At 44.9% G+C, this 22338-nt stretch overlaps 1 protein-coding gene across 2 annotated transcripts in view; it reads left to right on the top strand.

Annotated features, from left to right (window-relative positions):
- Window positions 1–22338, top strand: part of Snx3 (sorting nexin 3) — a 36542-nt gene that overhangs the window by 1445 nt on the left and 12759 nt on the right. The window lies entirely within an intron of this gene.

Raw genomic sequence — 22338 nt, 5'->3', positions numbered from 1 at the left:
TTTCTCATTAATGTAGGCATTTTTTGTGTGGCAAACAAAATTTGCCACCCTAGGCATTTTTAAGTCGTGTGGCTCAGTAGTGTTAACATATACTTAGGTTGTGAAACTTACACACTTTTTTTTTTTTTTTTTTGGTTTTTTGAGACAGGGTTTCTCTGTGTAGATTTGCGCCTTTCCTGGGACTCACTTGGTAGTCCAGGCTGGTCTCGAACTCACAGAGATCCGCCTGCCTCTGCCTCCTGAGTGCTGGGATTAAAGGCGTGTGCCACCACCGCCCGGCAAATTTACACACTTTTAAAAAATGATTCTTATATAATTAATGACATGGAAAAAAGTTAATCATCATACTTTTACATTTATTTGTTTGTTTGCTTATTTATCTATTTGGTTTTTCGAGAAAGGGTTTCTCTGTAGTTTTGGAGCCTGTCCTGGAGCTCGCTCTGTAGACCAGGCTGGCCTCGAACTCACAGAGCTCCACCTGGCTCTTTATAACTGTACTGGGATCAAAGGCATGGGCCACCACCGTCTGGCTTATTTATTTATTTTAAAGCAGGCTCATATGTAGGCCTTGCCTGGGCTTGAATTGACTATGTAGACGAGGCTGGCCTCAACTGCTGGGATTAAAATTGCATATCACCATGTCTGGTGAATCAACAAAGTTGTAAGACATTAAACTTAATAACTTGGTCTTACAAGCTACTCTTTAAACCCTATAGATACATAAAACATGAGCCAGGTTAGTATTTTGTTCTCCATAAACTGTAAAATTCAGGCTCCAGTACACCTAAGGAAATATTTTTTTTTTCTGTCCTCTGGTTTTTTTGAGACAGGGTTTCTCTGTGTAGCCCTAGCTGTCTGGAGCTCTGTAGACCAGGCTGGCCTTGAACTCACAGAGATTGGCCTGCCTCTGCCTCCTGAGTGCTGGGGGCACCCGGCTGGAGAATGCACTCTTTTTTTGTTGTTGTTGTTGTTTTGGTTTGGTTTGGTTTTTGGTTTTTTGAGACAGGGTTTCTCTGTGTAGCTTTGTGCCTTTCCTGGGACTCGGTAGCCCAGGCTGGCCTTGAACTCACAAAGATCCACCTGGCTCTGCCTCCTAAGTGCTGGGATTAAAGGCGTGCGCCACCACCTCCCGGCAGAATGCACTCTTACACAAGCCTGTTTTAACTTTAGGGGCTAGATAGAGAGATGGCTCAGTGGTTAAGAACACTTAACTCCTGCAGAGGATTGGAGTTCATTTCCCAGTATCCACAGAGCTAGATCCTATCACCTGTAACTCCATGCCCTCTTCTGGTCTCCTTCACACAGCACAGACAGAAGAATCCCCCCACCACAACCCTCCAGCTGAGGACCGAACCCAGGGGCTTGGGCTTGCTAGGCAAGTGCTCTACCATTGAGCTAAATCCCCAACCCCAGAAGAAATTTTTTATTAATTTTTTTAAGGTGATGATTTTTTTTTTAAACACTGGGGGTGATTTTTGTCTGTACTGTGTGGCCTGTCACTGAAAAGCACTTCCTCTTTTGGCTTTATTCACCCGCTTGTTTTCTCCTTGTGCCAGCACGCAACTTGGCATTCCTGTTTCTGAACTTCCAGAGCTAGTGCTTCCTGTCACACAGTTCAGCTGGATCCACCTCCACTTCCTCCACTTAATAATGTGGTGCTTATCTTGCTGAGTACATTGTTAAATGGATCCTAGTGTGGTAATTCTCTTTCCAAAAATACACGAGCCCTTATTACTAAATAGTGGACCTGACATTTGGATGTAATTATTAATGGCCTGGCCATGTACATAGAAAAGTCATTTTTAAGAGTGATTAGTGAGTTTGATAATTAAATAAATTGTTTACCTACTCTGGTTTATTTTGATTCTAAGCCCGTTGGTTGTGTGTTAATGTCTAATGGCAGTACTGGCACCCAGTAATAAAACACAGTTGAGTTTTTAATGCTTAGAAAATGCTGTTGGAGTTTCTCTTAGTGTGTAGTGTATTGACTGAAAACCCAGGACAGCAATGTAGGAAGACATTCAGGCTTTATTTAAGCAGCACATGATTTTCAAGAGTAATTATGATCTATTAAGGTAGAATAAGACACCTTTAATCCCAGCACTTGTGTGGCAGAGGCAGGCGGGTCTCTGTGTGTTTGAGGCCAGCCTGATCTACAGAGCGAGTTCCAGGATAGGAGAAAAAAAAGTTAGAATGGCCATGAGATGGATACATTTATCATTTTGTAATTTTATTTATTATTCTTCTAAACTGTTGGTGTTCTTCCTAGTTTCTGCTGCCTGCCTTTGCTGTTGAATTTGCCTGTGGAAAGTCTTTTTATTTTTCAGAGTTCAGGTCCTTAAACTATCTTATAGTTATTCTCTAATTCTAGTCTTGAGAAAAATGTTCAATTTTACAGGGTCTGATTGAAATTGCTCCAATTCACAGGGTAATTTTATCTAGATGGTGGCACTTTAGAATACCAGTTTCCCAATCTCCATTTATCTTTTCTCGTTTGAGAATAGTGTTTAAGACTATTAGGATCACTTGATTAGTATCTCTCAGCTTCTGAAAATAATTGGCACAGTGTTATTTTTTTGTTTTAAATTGTTCTAATGGGTAGGTATGGCAGAGAACACCGTAAATGATTAAAGGTCTGGGAAAGCTCATGGTCTGGATTATTTGGCATATTAAAGAAAGGACTGAAAAGGAAACTCAGCCACTACTTATGAAGTTTGTGTTAGGTTTATTTATTTATTTATTTATTTATTTTTTTTTTTTTTTTTTTTTTTTTTTTTTTTTTTTTTTTTTTTTTTTTGTGTTAGGTTTATTTAAGTTATTTATTACAGTTATTTAAGGTCTACTTAGTACCTTGAGACAATGGTATCAAGCAGGAATAGGCATGAGGTTCTTCCTTGAAGTTTGAGCTAACCTTGGGTTCAAAGAATAAGTACCGTTTCCTGGCAGGACAAGTTACAAAAAAACTATTTAAGTTACACTTCCTTTCCACGAAATGGATCCTTGTTAGTCAAATCTGCCTCCCAGGACTGGATAATATAGTGACTGTCATCCAGTATTCACTCACAGTTTGGCCCTTTCTAAATATAATTATCTTCTAAATGAAAGTCACAGATAATTACCTTTTTTGTGTTAACTTGCTTCAGTTGACTTAATAAAATGGATGGATTTCCTTATCAAAAAGACTACTTGGTGCCAGGTGGTGGTGGCATATGCCTTTAATCCTAACACTTGGGAGGCAGAGGCAGGGAGATTTCAGTGAGTTCGAGGCCAACCTAGTCTACAAAGTGAAATCCAGGACAGCCAGGACTGTTAAACAGAGAACAAAACAAAACAAAAACAAAAACAAAACAAAAAATAAAGACTACTTAGCATGAAAGTATACCTTCATTGAGGCAAGTGTGATATAAAAGGGCCATGTTGTTTGGTACCTAACCAAATGTTGTTAGAATCTTAATATTCAAGTTTAAAGCTTAATACCAACATGGGTTGATAAAAGTTTTAACAAGGGGGATGCTTGGTAGAAGTAGCAGTGTGGCTAGATTTCCAACATGCCTTTTCCTAGCACTTAGGAGGCAGAGGCCAGTCTTAGTCTACATAGGGAGTTCCAGGCCAACCGGGGCTGCATAGTGAGACCATCTCAAGTAGCAGCTTGATAGCATTCATCGTTCTGAAGATGTATAGGTTTTTTCCTTCCTTCCTTCCTTCTTCTCTTCATAGCCCTGGCTATTCTGGATCTTACTTTGTAGACCAGACTGGCCTTGAACCCAGAGATCCACCTGCCTCTGCTTCTGGAGTGCTGGGATTAAAGGCATGGTATACCACCACTTCTTGGCAGGTTGTTTTTCTTTGGGTCAGTCCTCTAATACTAAAGTTGGAAATCAGTATTTAAGACTTGCAAGTGTTTTATTAAAGGGTCAACTTAGTAGTTACTGTGATTTCTGAGACAGGGTTTTCTATGGCCCACCAGGCTGGCCTCCGATTCACTATGTAGCTGAAGATGGCTTTTTAATCTCGGTTCCTTCTGCTCCATTTCTGATGTGCTGTATTACAGGTCTGCACCACCATGCCTGGCCAAAACAGAATTTCAGAAATGGAAGTTTTTTTTGTTTAAAGACAGGGTCTCATTTTACCTCTCTGACTGACCTTGAGCTCACAGCAAACCACCTGCCTCTGTCTACCAAATACTGGGATTAAAGACATGTGCCACTATGCCCAACTGAAAATCAGACCATTTAAAAACTATATTTATTTTATGTGTACGAATTCCTGTGCTCCACATTCATGTCTGGTGCCTGCAGAGGTCAGAGGAGAACGTTAGGTGCCCTGGAACTGGAGTTGTTAAGGTGTTTGTAAGCCACTGTGTGGGTGCTGGGACGAGAACCCAAGTTTTCTGCAAGAGCAACAAACAAGTTCTCTAAACTCCTGATCCCAAATTAGGACTTTTGATGCCAGAGATAGCAGCCCAGTCTCCACAGCTCTTTCAGTTAGTCAGTTAGACATGAATTTGGTTGGTTTCTTATTTGAGAAAGGGTCTCCCTATGTAGTCTTAGCTGGCCTTGAACTCACAGAGGTCCTCCTTCCTCTGCCTTCTGAGTGCTGGGATTAAAGGGGTACACCACCATGCCCAGCTGAAATGCTTTCTAATAAATACTCTATACATTTGAGGTCAATTGTAATTGACTTTTGAAAAACAAAATGTTTTGAATTTTGTGTGTGTGTGTGTGTGTGTGTGTGTGTGTGTGTGTGTGTGTGTGTGTGAATTTTCTGCCTGCCTGTGTGTGTGCACAAGAGAATGTTATAAAAGCAGTGATGGTTAAAAAGGGAGTCCTGTTGTTTTATATTAGACAGAAAATTTGTCTTCTACTCAGAGCAAGCTATCTACTTTTTTTTTTTTAAAGATTTGTTTGTTTACAGTATTCTATTTGCATGTATTCCTGCATGCAAGAAGAGGGAGCCAGATCTCATTACAGATGGTTGTGAGCCACCATGTGGTTGCTAGGAATTGAACTCAGGACCTCTGGAAGAGCAGACAGTGCTCTTAACCTCTCAGCCATCTCTCAAGCCCGCAAAGCTGTCTACTTAATGCACAAGAGCTGCTATGGTTATAATCTTAAGTATTTTGGTATGGGCTGCAGTTGTGTTTTTTTTTTCCCCTCCCAAGAAAACAACCTGACATTTATTGAAATGCCAATGAATGCAGAAACCCTCCCAGTTCTCATTCAGGATGCAGACACGTGGTGATGGACAGAGCTGTTGAAGACGGTCACTTCACCAGCAGTACTGCTAGGGATGCATTTTTGTTTTGTGTTTTTGTTTTTGTTTTTCCAAGACAGGTTTTTTCTGTGTAGTTTTGGTGCTTGTCCTGGATCTCACTCTGTAGACCAGGCTGTTGCTGGAGGGCTTCTCTCCAGGTTCCCCAAGCCCCGCAGTCCCACAATCCACTTATAAAATAATCACTCAGACGCTTATATTACTTATAAACTGTATGGCCGTGGCAGGATTCTTGCTAACTGTTCTTATATCTTAAATTAACCCATTTTTATAAATCTATAACTCGCCACGTGGCTGGTGGCTTACCGGCTTCTTTACATGCTGCTTGTCCTGGCGGTGGCTGCAGTGTCTCTCTTCCTCAGCCTTCTGCTTCCCAGAATTCTCCTCTCTCCTTGTCCCACCTACTTCCTGCCTGGCCAATGGCCAATCAGTGTTTTATTTATTGACCAATCAGGGCAATTTGACATACAGACCATCCCACAGCACCAGGCTGGTCTTGAACTCACAGAGATCCGCCTGACTCTGCCTCCCAAGTGCTGGGATTAAAGGCGTGCACCACCACTGCGCGGCTAGCAGCAGTTTTTTGTTTTATTTTTATTTATAATTTATTTATTTTTATATGCATTGGTGTGAAGGTGTCAGATCCCCTGGAACTGAGGTAATAAACAGTTGTGAACTGCCATGTGGGTTCTGGGAATTGAACCTGGGTCCTTTGGAAGAACAGCCAGTTCTCTTTCTTAACCACTGAGCCATCTCTCCAGCCCCGGCTGCAATTTTTTTTTTTTTTTAATTTAAAAAATACATGAAACTTGTTAAATCTACACCCTAGTTTTGATGTATTCAGATGTTTGAACGCTTTGTAGGAGATTCCAGTGTTGGCATGCTTGAGATCTAGAAGTTGACATCAGTAGGTAAGATGTGCCTAGGAAGAGAGCTGGAGAGGATCCGATTCTGTGCTAGGAAGAGGTGACCTGCAGGTTCCAAGAGGAGGATTCCTCACTTGATACCTATTATTTGGAAGTGCCGCCTTAAATATCTAAAGCAACCTCTGGTATAGCGAAGGAGGAGTAAGCCCAGTGTTTGCAGGTGAAGAGGCTGAGACCTATTCCTCTTCATCCCTCTATCCCTCTATCCCTTTCTACTTCTGGGGTGTGTGCGCCTCAGCGTGTGCAGGTATTTGCATGGCTGTGGAGGCCGGAGGTCCACTCAGCTGGGTCTTGTTCCTCAGGAGCTGTGTACCTTATTTTTGGTTTGTTTGTTTGTTTGTTTGAGACAGGAGCCCTCTGTGTCGCTATGGCTGGCTTGGAACTTGCTGAACTTGAACTCACAGAGATCCTCCTGCCTCTGCCTCCAAGTACCAGGATTACAGGTGTGCACCACAACACCCAGCCAACCACCTTGTTCTTCCTTCCTTCCTTCCTTCCTTCCTTCCTTCCTTCCTTCCTTCCTTCCTTCCTTCCTTCCTTCCTCCCTCCCTCCCTCCCTCCCTCCCTCCCTCCCTCCCTCCCTCCCTTCCTTCCTTCTTCCTTTCTTTCTTCCTTTCTTTTTAATTAATTTATTTAATGCTGAATGCTGTTTATTGAAGGAGGTAGGAGGTCTTAAATACAGGCTTATAGCACAATGGGAGAACCCCGGAAAGCAGAAGTTCGCTACTGATGTTTTACAATCTTGCATCCAAGCTGTTAATGCCCATTATGCAGGATACACAAACAAGGATCTTCCCTTAAGCATTCAGGAGGGTGGAACCCGGCAGGGAATTAGCATAGGGAGGGGTTTTTCTTTTGTTGTTGTTTTGTTTTTTTCTGGAAAGGGGTGTTTCACTTACACCTAGAGCTTGATCCGAGGCTGGTTGCCCAGGATCTGCCTGTCTCCGCCTCCCCCGCACCAGGATTACAGGATTTACTCCGCTCTGCTTTCACCTTTTCACCTGTCCCAGGGGTCCCATTGGTTCCTGCCTGGCAGGTTCCTTACTGACCGAGCTGTCCTCCCAGCCCACATTTTCGTTTCTTTGAGTCAGTGGCCCTGCCTCAGCCTAACTTAATGCCTCAGCCTCGGTGTGCTTGCATCCAGTAAATGGAGTTCCGTTGTCCTCAGACCTTGCTGTACTCCTCTTTTTAAGAACATTTTCCTTCAGCAGCCTCATCTGGCTGTCAGGACTTACCCCATAGCAGAAGAGACTTTGCTGATCTGCCACACTAGACTAGTGTCATTTGTCATGTGCCTTAGTTGCCCTGTTTCATTCATGTTTGTGGCTTTCGGGGTCCTGTGTCTCACACCAGAGGCTCCTGAAGGACAAAGACTGTCCTACCCACCCTTGCTCCACACCAGTTGCCACACTTGGCACATGGTGGACACCGGGACAATGAAGGTTAGGGACGTTAACTTCCGGAGGTCCCAACTAGTAGTGGTGAGATTTACTGGGATGTAAATCTGGGCGTTCCTGATAGAGTCCATACTTGTTCTCCACCCTCGCGTATTCATGTCACGTGGAGAGCTTTTGAGCCCCATTAGAGATCCTCTAAACTGGGGGATGAGGCTTGGGCGGTGGTAGTGTAACAAGCATCCCAGTAAGGCACTTACCACACCTCACTAGAGATTCTCTTAGTGTGAATACAGTGCTCTCACTGAGGAATACAGACAGTGAGGAAGTCTGAGAAAAGCACAGTTACGATCGTTAGTAGCCTTGATAAGGATAAAAAAGTTCTGAAAGAGTTACAGCAAATACATGAAACAGAAATGGCACACGCGAATAACAGTGAAGAAAACCATGGATGGTTTTCAATAGAAAACTTGTTTTGAAGGAGAGGCAATTTAAACACTAAGCTAAAGATGTCAGCCTCTTCAGCTTGGGTATTTAAAAAGGAGAGATGCAGACTCTTCACCTAGATGTAGGAGGGCAGCTCCCACCTTTTAAAAGGGTTCCTATGAGGAGGAGAGAGGGATATGAGACTTGTGGATAGAAATAGCGAAGAGGAGAAAGACAAAAGCACAGGATAGCTTCGGGAGGACCTGGATCAAAACCCAATGGCCCCTTCTGCCTCCTCCAAAGGGCTTTTTATAAAAGTGCCAAGGGGTAGGGCAAAAGACCTCCCCCTTGCTAGATCAGAACAACCACACAGTCAAGTCTAGACTCTTCCAAACACCTGGTAACCATGCCCATGGTCAAATCATCCTCTTATGCAGCCCTGCTGGGTAAAGCAAGCTCAGATTCTTGTATCCTGAGTAAGTTCGCACTACTATGGGTCTCTACACCTAAGCCAGGTGGCTTGGCCTCTACTATGTGTATTCTGTGTCAAGAAAGTAAGCCAGAAGTCAAGAAAAGCCAGATCCACATGTAAGGAAAAAAAAGTTAGATTTGAGTAGTTTCTGTGGGTCTGTTGCTTGACTGATCACTTAGAATGCTGGCTTTACTAAAACATGCTTGCTACATGCCCGTTCTGGATATGGTTGCTCTCATCTGTAAACCTGGCACTTGGGAGGCTGGCACTAGGATCAGTAGGAGTTTGAGACCAGCCTGGGCTACATAGTGACTTCTAGGCAAACCTGGGCTGTTTAGTGAGACTCAAAAAACAGACGTTTATACCATCCTGAAACAGGACTAGATTGCTCTGATCAGTTTTGTTTTTGTTTTCCCAGAACAATCCAATAGATGAACATGTACTATATTAGATGCTTGACTAAAAGATGAGTAGCCCTGAAAAGCTTGGGCTGGGGGCTGCGAATATTTTCTCTCTCTCTCTCTCTCTCTCTCTCTCTCTCTCTCTCTCTCTCTCTCTTTCTGCTTGGGCTGGGGTCTGTGCATATTCTCTCTGTCTCTCTCTGTCTCTCTCTCTCACACATACACACACACCTTTATTCCCATCATAGTTAACTGAGTTACCCTCTGGTACCCATGTAAAAAGTTAGTCATGATGGCGCTGGGGAGGTGGAGCTAGCCCAGCTGGCCAGCCCAGCCTGATCTGAGAGGCCTCCGTCCTGGTGAGAGACTCCTGTCTCCATCGTGGATGGATCCTGATTGGCCTCTGGTGTGATGTTGGTGGCACACACCTTTAATCCCAGCAGAGGTAGAGGCAGGCAGATCTCTTGAGTTCAAGGCCAGCCTGATCTACAGAGCAAGTTCCAGGACAGCCAGGGCTATACAGAGAGAGCCTGTCTCAAACAAAACAAAACAAAAAGATTGACCTCTGGCCTCCACATGCCCCAGAGTGCACACACACTTCAGTGTAGACTGGAGGTGGGGGTAAGTTCAATTCCAACGTGGAGCCCACAGTGAAAATGTGCATAATGCGTAGTGAGGACTAAGTCGGTCAGGAGGGTGAGTGCAGAAGACAGGCCAGTAGAGGGAGCACCTCTGTTTTCTGTCCTTCCCTGCCTGGGTCCTAGAATATGGGGGATTCTGACCATGCGGTTCCCCAAGACCCCTTGTCACTGTCTGACTGAAACAGTGCTCTACCCTGTATTTTATGTCTTGTCTCCTCCTCTCCTTGGCCCCCTTCCATGGCGCACGCCTTTAATCCCAGCACTCGGGAGGCAGAGCCAGGCGGATCTCAGTGAGTTCGAGGCCAGCCTGGTCTACAGAGTGAGATCCAGGACAGATGCCAAAAGCTACACAGAGAAACCTGTCTTGAAAAACCAAAAAAAAAAAAAAAAAAAAAAAAAAGCTCTTCCCTTGTGCCTCTTCTTCATATGACCTCTCTTCCCTCTTGTTGACTCCTCTCCCCTTCAGACCTCCTTCTGCTCATAGTCCCTTTCCACTTCAATGTCTCCCCCACACACACACACACATACACACAAATACACTTAGATCTTCTCACCCATGGGAGAGAGTGGTATCTGTCTTCCCGAGTCCAGCTTAGATCTTGGAACACAGTTCCATTTCTGATTCTGCTGCCACACGTGTAAGTACCACTTTTTGTTTATCCGTGCATCTGTTTCTGTCCACCAAGGCTGCTTCTGCGCACTCGCGGTTAGGCATCGTGCCGCTGCTTCTGGTGTGCTGACGGAGGGCCCCGATCACTTCACTGATGGACCTCCCTGTTCTAACACCCAGTGACTGCACCAGTTTCCATTCTCCCATCCGTGGAGAAGGGTTCCTCTTCACTTCGTGTCCTTGGTACCACGTTTCTTTTTTCATGACAGCCATTCTGACTGGGGTGAGATGGAATCTCAGAGCATTTTTTACAATGTATTTTATGCATGTGTGGGTTTTGGTGCACGTAAGCCATGCTTTCCCTGTGGTCCTGGCGATTGAAGTCAGGGCGTCAGGTGTGGGGGCAAGTGCCTGCTCAGCCATCTCCCTGGCCCTCACACGTTCAGTTGTGTTCCTGATGGTTGAGGATGTTGGACGTTTCATCGGCTGTTCGTATTTCTGTCTTTGAGAGCTGTCTTTTCAGTTTATTGACTGTCTGCTGATTGGTTGAGTTGGTTCTTGGTGTTGAATTGTTGGAGTTCCTATGCTGGGTGAAAGGAGGGACCGTGACATGTGCCCACGGCTGGTGCTCCTGGTGCTCCTGGTGCTGCCTCGACGGCTCCTTCAGTGCTCCCAGCTCCCTCTTTTGTGGAGCTTCATCTAGGGAGGCTGGTGGGGAGGGTCAGGACTGAGAACCATGGTTGTATTAACTTGGCGTGGTGGGCAGACGGTTCTCGTTAGGAGGCATATGCCACTTAGTGAACAGACAGATCGTTTCCAGTTGGATGGGCAGTCGGTCGGTGGAGCGGCCAGATCTGCACAGCTGGAAATGGGGGATGAGACAGAAGCAGACGAGAGGTGAGGGGACCGGCTGCTTGACTCCAGAATGTCGTTACAGAGGAGGGTGCGTGGGCAGGAAGTGCAGTTGGGACCCGTCCTCAGTACTGCAGAATGGCTTTCTCCCTTCCCCGTTCTCTTACCGGACATAAAATAGCTTGCGTGTGTGTGCACACGCGTGCTACACTTTATCTATTTAACTAGATGGCTGCTGTTCGTTTTGGTTAGCATTACGTGGTGATGGTGGTATGGGGAAAGTACTGGTTCTTTAAACCAGCGCCATTTAGTGGCATGCTGCTTCAGCCATTACCTTTGTATTCTAGTGGCTCTTTTGTTCTCATTGTCTCTTATCCAACAACATATAAACCCTCATACCTTGTTCCTGGAGAATTTTAATGTTTTCTATTTATCATTGTAAAACCAAGGATGATTCTATAACTTTTGTAAATAGCAATCTTGGTTGGTTTTTTTTTTTTTTTTTAGAACTAGCTTTGTAGCCCAGGCTGGCCTCAAACTCAGCCTCCTGCCTCTGCCTCCTGAGTGCTGGGGTTAAAGGTGCAGCCATTCATTGCTGCTGCCACCACCCCTGCCAGGTTGCAATTTGTTTTTAAGGAGGGGTAAATTACTCTTTTTAAAAAATCATGAATCAGGGCTGGAGAGATGGCTTGGAGGTTAAGACTGCCCTTCCAGAGGACCTGGGTTCAATTCCCAGCAGCCACGTGGTGGCTCACAATTGTAACTCCAGTTCCATGAATGAGTTCAGTGTTGTCTTCTGGCCTCAACAGGCACCAGACATGCAAGTGGTGTCCGTATATGTGAAGGGAAAATGTCCATACACATAAGACAAAAAATAATAAATTGTTAAAATGTCTTAATCCATGAGTCCTAGGTAATATTCTTATTGAGCCAAGCATCTTCCTGTTTAAATAAACTTGTTTAAAATGAAAAAGAATTTTTTTTTTTTTGAGACAGGATTTCTTGGTGTATAGACAAGGCTGCCTTAGAACTCACTTTGTGAGTTCTAGCATCGAACTCAGATCTGCCTGCTTCTGCCTCCCGAGTGAGTGCTGGGACTAAAGGTGTGTACCCTCACACATGGCAAAATGAGAAAAAAAATGGGGTTCTTTATAAATATTAATTCCAAGTGAAATGTATAGTTGGCAAAGCCTTTTCTTCCATTCTATAAACTGTCTTTTCACTGTGCTGATTTTCTTTGCTGGGAGAAGCATTTTTTTTTTTTTTTTTGGTTTTTTGAGACAGGGTTTCTCTGTGTAGTTTTGGTGCCTGTCCTGCATCTTGCTCTGTAGACCAGGCTGGCCTTGAACTCAGAGATCCGCCTGCCCCTACCTCCCCAGTGCTGGGATTAAAGGCATGCGCCAACTCCGCCCAGAGGGAGAAGCTATTTTATTTTATTTATGGTATTGGAGATTAAATCAGAAGCCTCAGGTATATCAGGCAAGCATCTTGTCCCCAGTCAAGAACCTTTTAACGTGGTAGAGAAATGGCTCAGTGGTTAAGAGCACTTGCTCTTGAGAGGACCCAGATTCATTTCCCACGTGGCAGCTTACAGCCACATTTAACTCCAGGTCCAGGGGATCAGATGCCTTCCTTCTTCTACCTCCAGAGACTCCAGACACACATGTGGTACAGAGACATACATGCAGACAAACAGCTCACATAAAAATATTTTTATTGCCAGGCAGTGGTGGCTCACGCCTTTAATCCCAGGACTTGGGAGGCAGAGCCAGGTGGATCTCTGAGTTCGAGGCCAGCCTGGGCTACAGAGTGAGTTCCAGGACAGGCACCCAAACTACACAGAGAAACCCTGTCTTGAAAAACAAAAAACAAAAATTTTTTTTTACAGTTTTTAATTCCATTCCATCCTACTTGCCAATTATTAGAATTGTTTCCTTCATTGTTGGAGTCTTTTTTAGAAAGTCTGGGTCTGCCTAAACCTTGAAATGTTTTGCAGATGTTTCCTCAAGTGCTGTGGTTCCCAACCTTCCTAATGCTGGGACCCTTAACACAGCTTCTTATGCTGTGGTGACCCCCCAACCATAAAAATGTTCATTGCTACTTCATAACTGTGATTTTGCTACTGTTATGAATCGTAACGTAAATATCTGATATGCAGATGGTCTTAGGAAACCCCTGTGAAAGGGCATTCGACCCCTACCCAGAGGGGTCACGACCCACAGGTTGAGAACCACCGCTCTAGTAGTTTGCGTTTCAAGTCTAATGTATTCGCTCTGTGGTGATTTTGTGCAGGCTGAGAGATCGTTGTAGGTGCATCTTTGACATGTGCACATCTGATGCGTTTCCCCAGCATCATCTGTTTGTCAGAGAGCAGGTGTCTGGAGCCGTGGCTCTCATCCTGCTCCTGCCTGCTCCGTGTGTCTGCCTGGGCTGGGTCCGTGGTGTCTTCTTCCTGGCACTGGTGTGATTGGGTCCAGCATTGGGATGGGCGGCTGCAGCATAGCTTTCTGCTAAGGGGTGCTTCGGCTGTTTGGGGTTGTTCCTGCTTCGTTTGAAGCTTGAGATTGTCTGTGAGGAATATTTTTGACATCTTGATGGGGATTTCAATACCTCTGTGTGCTTTTGGTACTAGGGCCATTTTCACAATAGTGATCACACCAATTTTTGAACATAGGTGCTCTTAACATCTCCTGGTGCCGTCTTCAATTTCTTTGGTGTTTAAAGTTTCTTTGTAGCAATCTTTCACCTCCTCGCTCACCCCCCCGCCCCTTCTCTTTTAAAGGCAGTCTCACTGTGTAGCTCTGGCTGTCTGGGAACTCCCTACATAGACCAGGCTGGCTTGAACTCACAGAGATCCTCCTCCTGCCCCTGGATTACAGGTGTGCGCCACCACTGTGCCTGGCTACCTAGCTTATTCCTAACTTGTTGGTTTGTTTTGTTTTTTGAAGCTCTTATAAGTGGGATTTTTTTCCTGATTTCTTTGTCAGCAGGTTCATTATTGCTGTACTAAAAAGCTCCTTATCTTTGTATGCTGATTTTGTATCCTGCTACTTCACAGAAAGTGTTATCTGAGTTTCCTGCTGGAGTCTTTAGAGGCTTTTGTGGAGGATTGTGTTGTCTGCAAATAGCAATAATTGAACCCCTTCACTTCCTATTTTTCTATCCCTCTGCTTCTTCCTCTTGTCTCACTCACTGCTCTGGTTAAGGCTTCTTCCTCTTGTCTCACTCACTGCTCTGGTTAAGGCTTCTTCCTCTTGTCTCACTCACTGCTCTGGTTAAGGCTTGCAGCGCTGTATTGAATAAGAACAGAGCAGGCCCGTCTTCCTGATTTTAGTGGAAACGCCTTTTCAGTCTCTCACCATGTCGGTTGTCGGTCTGCCCCGAGTAGCCTTGTTGTGTTGACCTCGTTCCTTGTCTCCCTAGTTTCTCCAGGGATTTTATCGTGAAGGGATATTGAGCTTTGTTAGAATAACCATGTGATTTCTGCCCTTTATATATTCTTTATTAAGTTTATTGATTTGATGTGTTGAACCATCTTTGTATCCCTGGAATAAAACTAGCTTGGACATGATGCTGATTTCTTAATGTGTCTTGTCTACCTCTTTAGACTCTGTAGCCCTGCCTGGTGTGGAACTAGCCTGTGACACAGGACCTCATTCACACCAGGCAGATAACCCTACCGCTTAAGTTACATTTCCTGCCCTACCCCTAGTTGAAAAAGTACCCTTTTTGAGACAGAGTCTCAGTTGTCCAGCCTGGTTCTCTTCAAACTCACTATCCCCCTGCTTTACTTTCCCAAGTGCTAGGCATACAGCACCATACCTAGCTAGTTGCAGATTCTTTTTTTTTTTTTAAAGATCTATTTATTTATTATGTATACAGTGTTTTGTCTGCACATATCCCTGCAAGCCAGAAGATCAGATCTCATTACAGATGATTGTGAGCCACCATGTGGTTGCTGGGAATTGAACTCAGGACCCTTGGGAGAACAAGCAGTGCTCTTAACCTCTGAGCCATCTCTCCAGCCCCCTCGTTGCAGATTCTTAAGTGACTGTAATTATTTCCTATTTCAGCATAACTGTTCCTTGTGATATACCTAAGATAGTATAGTCTGCTCTTCTCTCAAATTTAACTCTGCTCCTTGTCCCGTATTGTGTTTTCCCAGAGACTGTCTGTACACAATACAGGCTTCTGTTCCCTCAGAGTTACCGTCTTACAGCAGCGATCCCGTTCCTGTCACTCTCCGGGTTACCTACCGAGTGCCTGCTGAATAGCTGATGTGGTTGGTGTGTCTTCCTTTCTTCCGCAGAGGCTTCTGGGTGGGACAGTGCTCACAGGAACGTTACAAGAAGGTGAAGGCAGACGCCGCAGCACCCCTCTCCGCCGTCACTTCTACCACACTTTATTGGTCAGAAGCAAATCATGAGATTAGATTGGGGGTGTAGCTCAGTGGTAGAGTACCTGCCTAGCATGCGCCAGGCCTCGCGTTCATTGCCCAGCACTACTAAGGAAAATTTGTGACAGAATGTATCTCCTTCACCATGTATGTATGTTAGGAATTTCCAGTTTCTATGGTTGTGGCAAGATTCCTTTCTTGTTTCTGCTGCTGTGCATTCCAGGCTAGCTGGTCTGTGAACTTTCAGGAGTTCTGTCTCTGTCTGTCTGCCTCCTTGCGGTCTGTCCAACTATAGGCATTCTGAGATTGGAAACGTGTGGGTGATGCTGTGTGTTTTGTTGTGGGTTCTGGAGATTGGTGGGAGAGCAGTTTGACGACTGAGCCATGTTCCTGGTCCTGAAAGATCTTGAAATAAGATTGTCCAGAATTCCCCGGGTAGGACCCAGTGTAATTACAAGGGTCCTTAGAAGTGAAACGTAAGCAAGAACGTCCTGGGAGGGAGGGAGGGAGGGAGGGAGGGAGGGAGGGAGGGAGGAGGGAGGGAGGGAGGGCAGCCATCTCTCCAGCTCTTCCAACTAACTCCTTTAAAGATAGTAAACCTGGATTGTTGGAAGGTGTTGAGTCTCTCATAAGATGTTCCAGGAGCAACAGAGAGCTAATGATAATGGTGCCCACAGCCTCGAAGACTCAGTAAGGTCTGACTAGGCCTGAAGCTAATTCTGAACCTTGATCAGAAGAAGGTCACAGCTTTATGTCACTTCTTCTCCAGCTGTCTAGCATCATTGTCCCTTTCCTTCTGGTAAGCCAAGATATTTGGCCAAGAATTCTAAAAATACTTTTCTTTGGGAGTCTGGGGATGGGCCTCAATAGATACAGTGCTTGCCTAGCATGTACAAAATTCTGAGTCTGATCCCTACCACCGCATAAACCAGGCCAAATCTGTATTCCAGCAGAACAGATGATAAGAAGTTCATGTTCAGGGCAGGAGAGGTAGCTCAGCTGGCAATCCTGAGGATAATCCCTAGTACCACCTAAAAACGTTCAAGTCATCTTCAGTTGTATAGTAACTTTGAGACCAGTCTAGGATACAGGAGACCCTGTCTTGACCCTGTTCCCTCTCCCCACCCCACCCCATTGGGCATATAGCTCAGTTACAGAGCACTTGCCTAGCATATCTGTGTTCAGGCTGAAAAAAAACAAACCTTTTTCTCCCCATTTTTAAAAAAAATTTGAGTATCCAGCTAGAGAGATGGCTGAATGAGCACTTGCTGCTCTTCTGGAGACTCGATTCGCGGTTTCCAGTGCTCATGGAGTGTAGAGGCTTTCTGCTTGTAATGCCAGCTACAAGGGGTCCACTGCCCTCCTGACCTCCAGACATACATGTGCCCACTTGCACACATGACATACATACACATTCAGAAAAAATAACATACGTGTGTGTGTGTGTGTGTGTGCGCGCACGCGTGTGTGTGATGAAATCCAAGGAAAAAAAACTTTAAAAAAAAATGCTGGGTATAGCCGGGCGGCTTTAAAAAATACTAGATATAGCCAGGCAGTGGTGGCGCACGCCTTTAATCCCAGCACTCGGGAGGCAGAGCCAGGCAGATATCTGTGAGTTTGAGGTCAGCCTGGACTACAGAGCAAGATCCAGGACAGGCACCAAAACTACACAGAGAGACCCTGTACACACACACACACACACACACACACACACACACACACACACACACACGGTATAGTGATGCATGCCTCAGACTCTGAGTTTGAGCCCACCTGGTCTATAGAATGAGGTCCAGGACAGCCAGGACTGTTACACAGAAACCCTATCTTGAAAAGTCAAAAGAAAAAAAACGGTGTCTGAAGCTGGGAGCCGGCTCAGTGGATAAAGCACTGGCCGTGCAAGCATAGTGACCTAGTCCTGCTCTCCACCAGCCACCCGACAGCTGGCGTGGGGCAGGTGTCTGAGCTCCAGCAGAGAAGCAGGCAGACTCCAGAGTCAGAGACCCTGCTTCAAAGGAGAAAAGGTGATTGACGGGGCTGGAGAGACGGCTCAGTGGTTAGAGCACTGGCTGCTCTTCCAGAGGACCTGGCCTTGATTATCAGCACTCATGTGGTGGCTCACAACTATCTATAATTCCAGTTCCTGGGGATCTGATGCTCTGTTTTCTGGTCCCCCAGGCACCAGGCACATGGTGGTACATGTACGTACGTACGTACATACATACATACATACATACATAACACTCATACACATAAAATAATAAAAAATGTAAGTAATTGAAGACATCCTAATGTGCTAGGATTAAAGTCATGTACCACTATACCCAGTTATTTTTAGTTTTTGCTGGCATATATTAATTTTACTTAATAATGGGTTTCATGATATTTTATACATGTATGTAATGTATTTTGATCATATTCACTTCCCATTACCCTCTCGTCCCTCCTCTTATTTTTTTCTTTTCCTAATGAGGCCCCCTTCTACTTTCATGTTCCTGATTTGTTTTGCAGTTTAATTAGTTATTTACAAGAGCATGGGTAAGAGATTCTTTATAGGAACATGGACAACATACCATTGACTGCACACTGAAAAGAAATACCTGCCTTCCCCAGCCACCATTAATGAACTGCCTAGAGGTCCTCGGTGAGGGCTTCCTGAGCCTTCCTCATTCCCCAGTAATGTTAACACCTGTAAATCCTCAGAGAATACAGGGCCTGCTGAGCTTTTCCATGATGGAATGTTGGGGAACCCAGTCTTGTCTCAGGCCTGCTGAGAATGCCGTGGACATCAGTGCCAGCAAGGCAGCATTCCAAAACACCCCACCCCTTCTTTTGGCCCTCTGTCCTCCCACACCCCCTCTCCCATGGTGTTCCCGAGCCTGACTCAGGCTGAGGGTTCCTGTATGTTAGTCAGGCACTCTGCCTTGAGCTTCCTCCCCCAACCCTGGTGCACTCAACAGTCTCCTACTTACTCTTTGTTGTTGTTGTTGTTGTTTGGTTTTTTGAGACAGGATTTCTCTGTGTAACAGTCCTGGCTGTCCTGGATCTCAGTCTGTAGACCAGGTTGGCCTGGAACTCAGAGATCTTCCTGCCTCTGCCTCCCAAGTGCTGGGATTAAAGGTGTGTGTCACCACAACAGTCATTTATTCTTAATCCTATGACCAGTTATGAGTCTGCAGTGTCTACTGCCCACTGTAAAAACAGCAAAAGCATTGCCAATCTATGGGCAAGAAACTATATGTACTTGGTTGGCCTCCGAATGCTGGGATTAAAGGCGTGCGCCACCACCAGCCGGCTTATTATTGGTTTTTGTGAAGAGGCTTTATTGAGCTCACTCCAGCAGGGTAGCAGTAGCAACCCTTGCCTACATTGACACTAAAGATCAAGTGCAAGGCCTGTGCTAGACAACTGCTCTATCACTAAGATCTACCCCAACCCTCTTTTTACTTCATACATTTCTTTCATGCTCCATATATCTTTTTTTTTTTTTTAAAGATTTATTTATTTATTATACAGTGTTCTGTCTGCGTGTATCCCTGCAAGCCAGAAGATGGCAACAGATCTCATTATAGGTGGTTGTGAGCCACCACGTGGTTGCTGGGAATTGAACTCAGGACCTCTGGAAGAGCAGTAGTCAGTGCTCTTAACTACTGAGCCACCTTTCCAGCCCCCATGCTCCATATCTTGAAGATGAAAGATCTTACATTGTTTTTGGTGGGTGGGTGAATGATGTGGTACATGTGCACTGTGTGAAGATATGTGTGCCCAAGCATGTGCATGGAGCCAGAAGAGGACCATCTACTCTATGTAGGAGCATACACACGTCATAGTTCCCATGTGGACTTAAGGGGATTTTGTGGACTCTGTTTCTTCCTTCTAGAACCTTCACACGAGAGTTCTAGAAATTGAACATTGAACCATCTTGCAGGGCGAGTCTCATTCTTTTAAATAAACCAATCCAATATTCCTGGCACAGTTTATTCAAGAGGCTTATTTCCCTTTGTATGTTTCTTTTTGCTCATTGTAAAAATAGTTGACCATATTTTAAAATTTATTTCTGGACTCCATTTATTGGGCTCCCTGCCCCTCCTCTCCCTTTTTTGCATTTTTTGGGGGGTGGTTCGAGACAAAGTTTCTCTTGTAGCCCTGGCTGTCTTGCAACTCACTTTGTAGACCAGGCTGGCCTCAAACTCAGAGATCTGCCTGCCCCTGCCTCCTGAGTGCTGGGATTAAAGGCGTGCACTAACACGCCAGGCCCCCTATTTTTCATTTTTAAAAGGCACTTATTTATGTGTGAGTGTGTGTGCACCTGAGCTGTGGCACAGATGTGGAGGTCAGAGGACAGTTTACTGAGTCAGCTCTCTCCCCCATGTAGGTTCTGAGGGCCAAACTCCCATGGTCAGGCTTTGGCAGCAAAGTGCCTTTACCCATTGAGTTGTCTGGCCAGCCCATACACTTTTGATTATGTAGATCACAAAGTGTGATGTCTCCAACTTTTTCCTTTCTCAGAATTGTATTAGCTATTCAGTCTTTTGTGACTCCCTAAGAATTTTAAGATTATTGAATAGAGCCAACTAAGTATATTCTTTGCCCCTGTTTTTATATTTTAGATTACAATGATTTTTGCATACCATTCCCAGTTCACATTTCTCATTGTATTCTGGATCATTATCCTTACCAGAGCAAAATATTGTTCATATTCATCTCAGCTATGTCAGAATCAGTTTGATGTTGAGTTTGAATGAGAAACAACCCTATCTATCCCCATGGGCATATTCACATTTTACCAGTTGGTGCCCCTTTTGGGGTGGGTTTAGGTGGTACAGACTTGGTGGAGGAGGTGTGTCATTTGGAGTGAACTTCAAGCCCCTTCCAGTTTGTTCTCTCTGCCCTGTGCTTGTGGTTCAAGATGTGAGCTCTCCTGGCTGGGCGTAGTGGCCCAGGCCTTTCTTTAATCCAGCACTCAAGAGCCAGGGGCAGACAGGGCTCTGTGGGCCTGGTCTACACAGGGAGACCCTGGGTGGGGGCAGACAGGGCTCTGTGGGCCTGGTCTACACAGGGAGACCCTGGGGGGTGGGTGGGGGCAGACAGGGTTCTGTGGGCCTGGTCTACACAGGGAGACCCTGGGGGGTGGGAGGGGCAGACAGGGTTCTGTGGGCCTGGTCTACACAGGGAGACCCTGGGGGTGGGGGGGGGCAGACAGGGTTCTGTGGGCCTGGTCTACACAGGGAGACCCTGGGGGTGGGGGGGGCAGACAGGGTTCTGTGGGCCTGGTCTACACAGGGAGACCCTGGGGTGGGGGGAGCCCTGTCCTGCCACTCTGCCTGCTCTTGATGCCCAGCCTTCCTGCCGTGATGGACTCCTGGCCTCTCAAACCCTGAGCCCACCTCAGCTCTGCTTTTTCGTCATTGTGTTTTATCACAGCTACAGGAAGGGAAGCAAACCACTACACTCCTCAGACTGTTTGAAGTGCTTCTAGGTGGTAGTCACTTCTGGGGATGATTCTTAGGGTTGGGCAAGTTGGAAAGATTAAATACAAATTTTAAAGCTTTATACATATAAAATGTGAAAAAAAGTTACAGTATTTACTAGCATGTTAATTAGTAGACCTGTTTCTCCCACCATCAGTCTGTAGAATTGTGTACTTGTTTGTAAATGTGTATATGATTTTCTTTTACAGTGGAATTATTATACACTTCTGTTAAAAGTTGTTATTTGAAAACCTTCCATGTTCTTGGCAATTCACAAGTGAAGAATATGAACAAAGTGGGAAGAGTATATGGAATTACTTGGTTTATGCATTAAACTAGTTTAAATAACTCTTTGTTGTCCTTTTTGGAAGTTATACCATAAAGGATACTTCCTTAAAATAATGAGGAATTGTATCATTGGAAGGCCATGTCCTTAGTGTTTAAAAAAGAAGAAAGAAAGAAACTAAATACGTTGGCCTACTCACAATCTCCATTTCAAAGGTTCTTCAGACTAAAAGCTTATTCTTCACTTAAGTGACTTCTCTCCATCCATATTTAGGAGTTCATCTAGGTTATAAACCATATCTCTGGTTATTCATGCTGTTCCAGATTGGGTAAAACAAGCATCGAGAGTAGTGGAGGGCGAGGTAATGGCTTAGGCTGCAGCTTATCCTTTATCTCTAATGCAGATATTTGAAGAAACCACTGCTGAATGAGAGCCTGGAGGGGCATCCACTTACTCTCTTAGGAGTGGCTGGATAGAGTGTGCTCTGTGGAGTGTGCTTTTGATGTTGTTGCCAGTCTTTTCAAATGCACACGTGACACTGTCTGAAGAAATACTAGAAACACCCGGTAAACATTTTTCTGTTATCTATTGTTAAGCTATATTCAGTCGATGGCATTTTAAAGCTTGGTTTTCTGCTTAGTATCAGTGGTAATCAGGTTACATATAGGGTGTGTGTGAGCTGCTGACTTCAGGAGGTCAGCCTGTGGAAGTGTGTAAGACAGTAATGGGAACTTACTGTGCTTAGACTCAAAGAGAGTACTTGTTTTAGATCTATGTACCGTGCTTTCAAAAATTTGTCCTGCCACTGTCCATTTAGAGTCCTGATGATCTTACCCGTGTAATTAATGAATAATACAGTTTTTGTGGGAAAAGAATGGCTGGTTTCTATAAGTAGCAGATTAAAAGTACAGGGCACATAGATCTTTTTCTAACATGGTCACTGTTTTGTTTCTGGGTTGTTTGAAGTACATTACCAGCAAAAGACTGTACTGCACAGTTCTCTTCTGGCTTTGGTTCTTGTTCTTTCCTAGTTTTCTCTTGGTCTTTGAGACAGGTCACGTGTAGCCCGGACTGGTCTCAAACTTGCTTTGTATCCAAACTCCTCATCCTCTTCCTCTCCTGCCCACACACTGGGATTGTAGGTGTGCACCATCATGCCCTACTTGGTTTTCTAGTTTTCTCTGTGTTCATG

The sequence above is a fragment of the Peromyscus leucopus genome, chromosome 8a (assembly GCF_004664715.2).
Source record: "Peromyscus leucopus breed LL Stock chromosome 8a, UCI_PerLeu_2.1, whole genome shotgun sequence".
Lineage (NCBI taxonomy): Eukaryota > Metazoa > Chordata > Mammalia > Rodentia > Cricetidae > Peromyscus > Peromyscus leucopus.
Note: the sequence above shows the minus strand (reverse complement) of the source record. Positions and strands in the feature narration are given on the sequence as shown.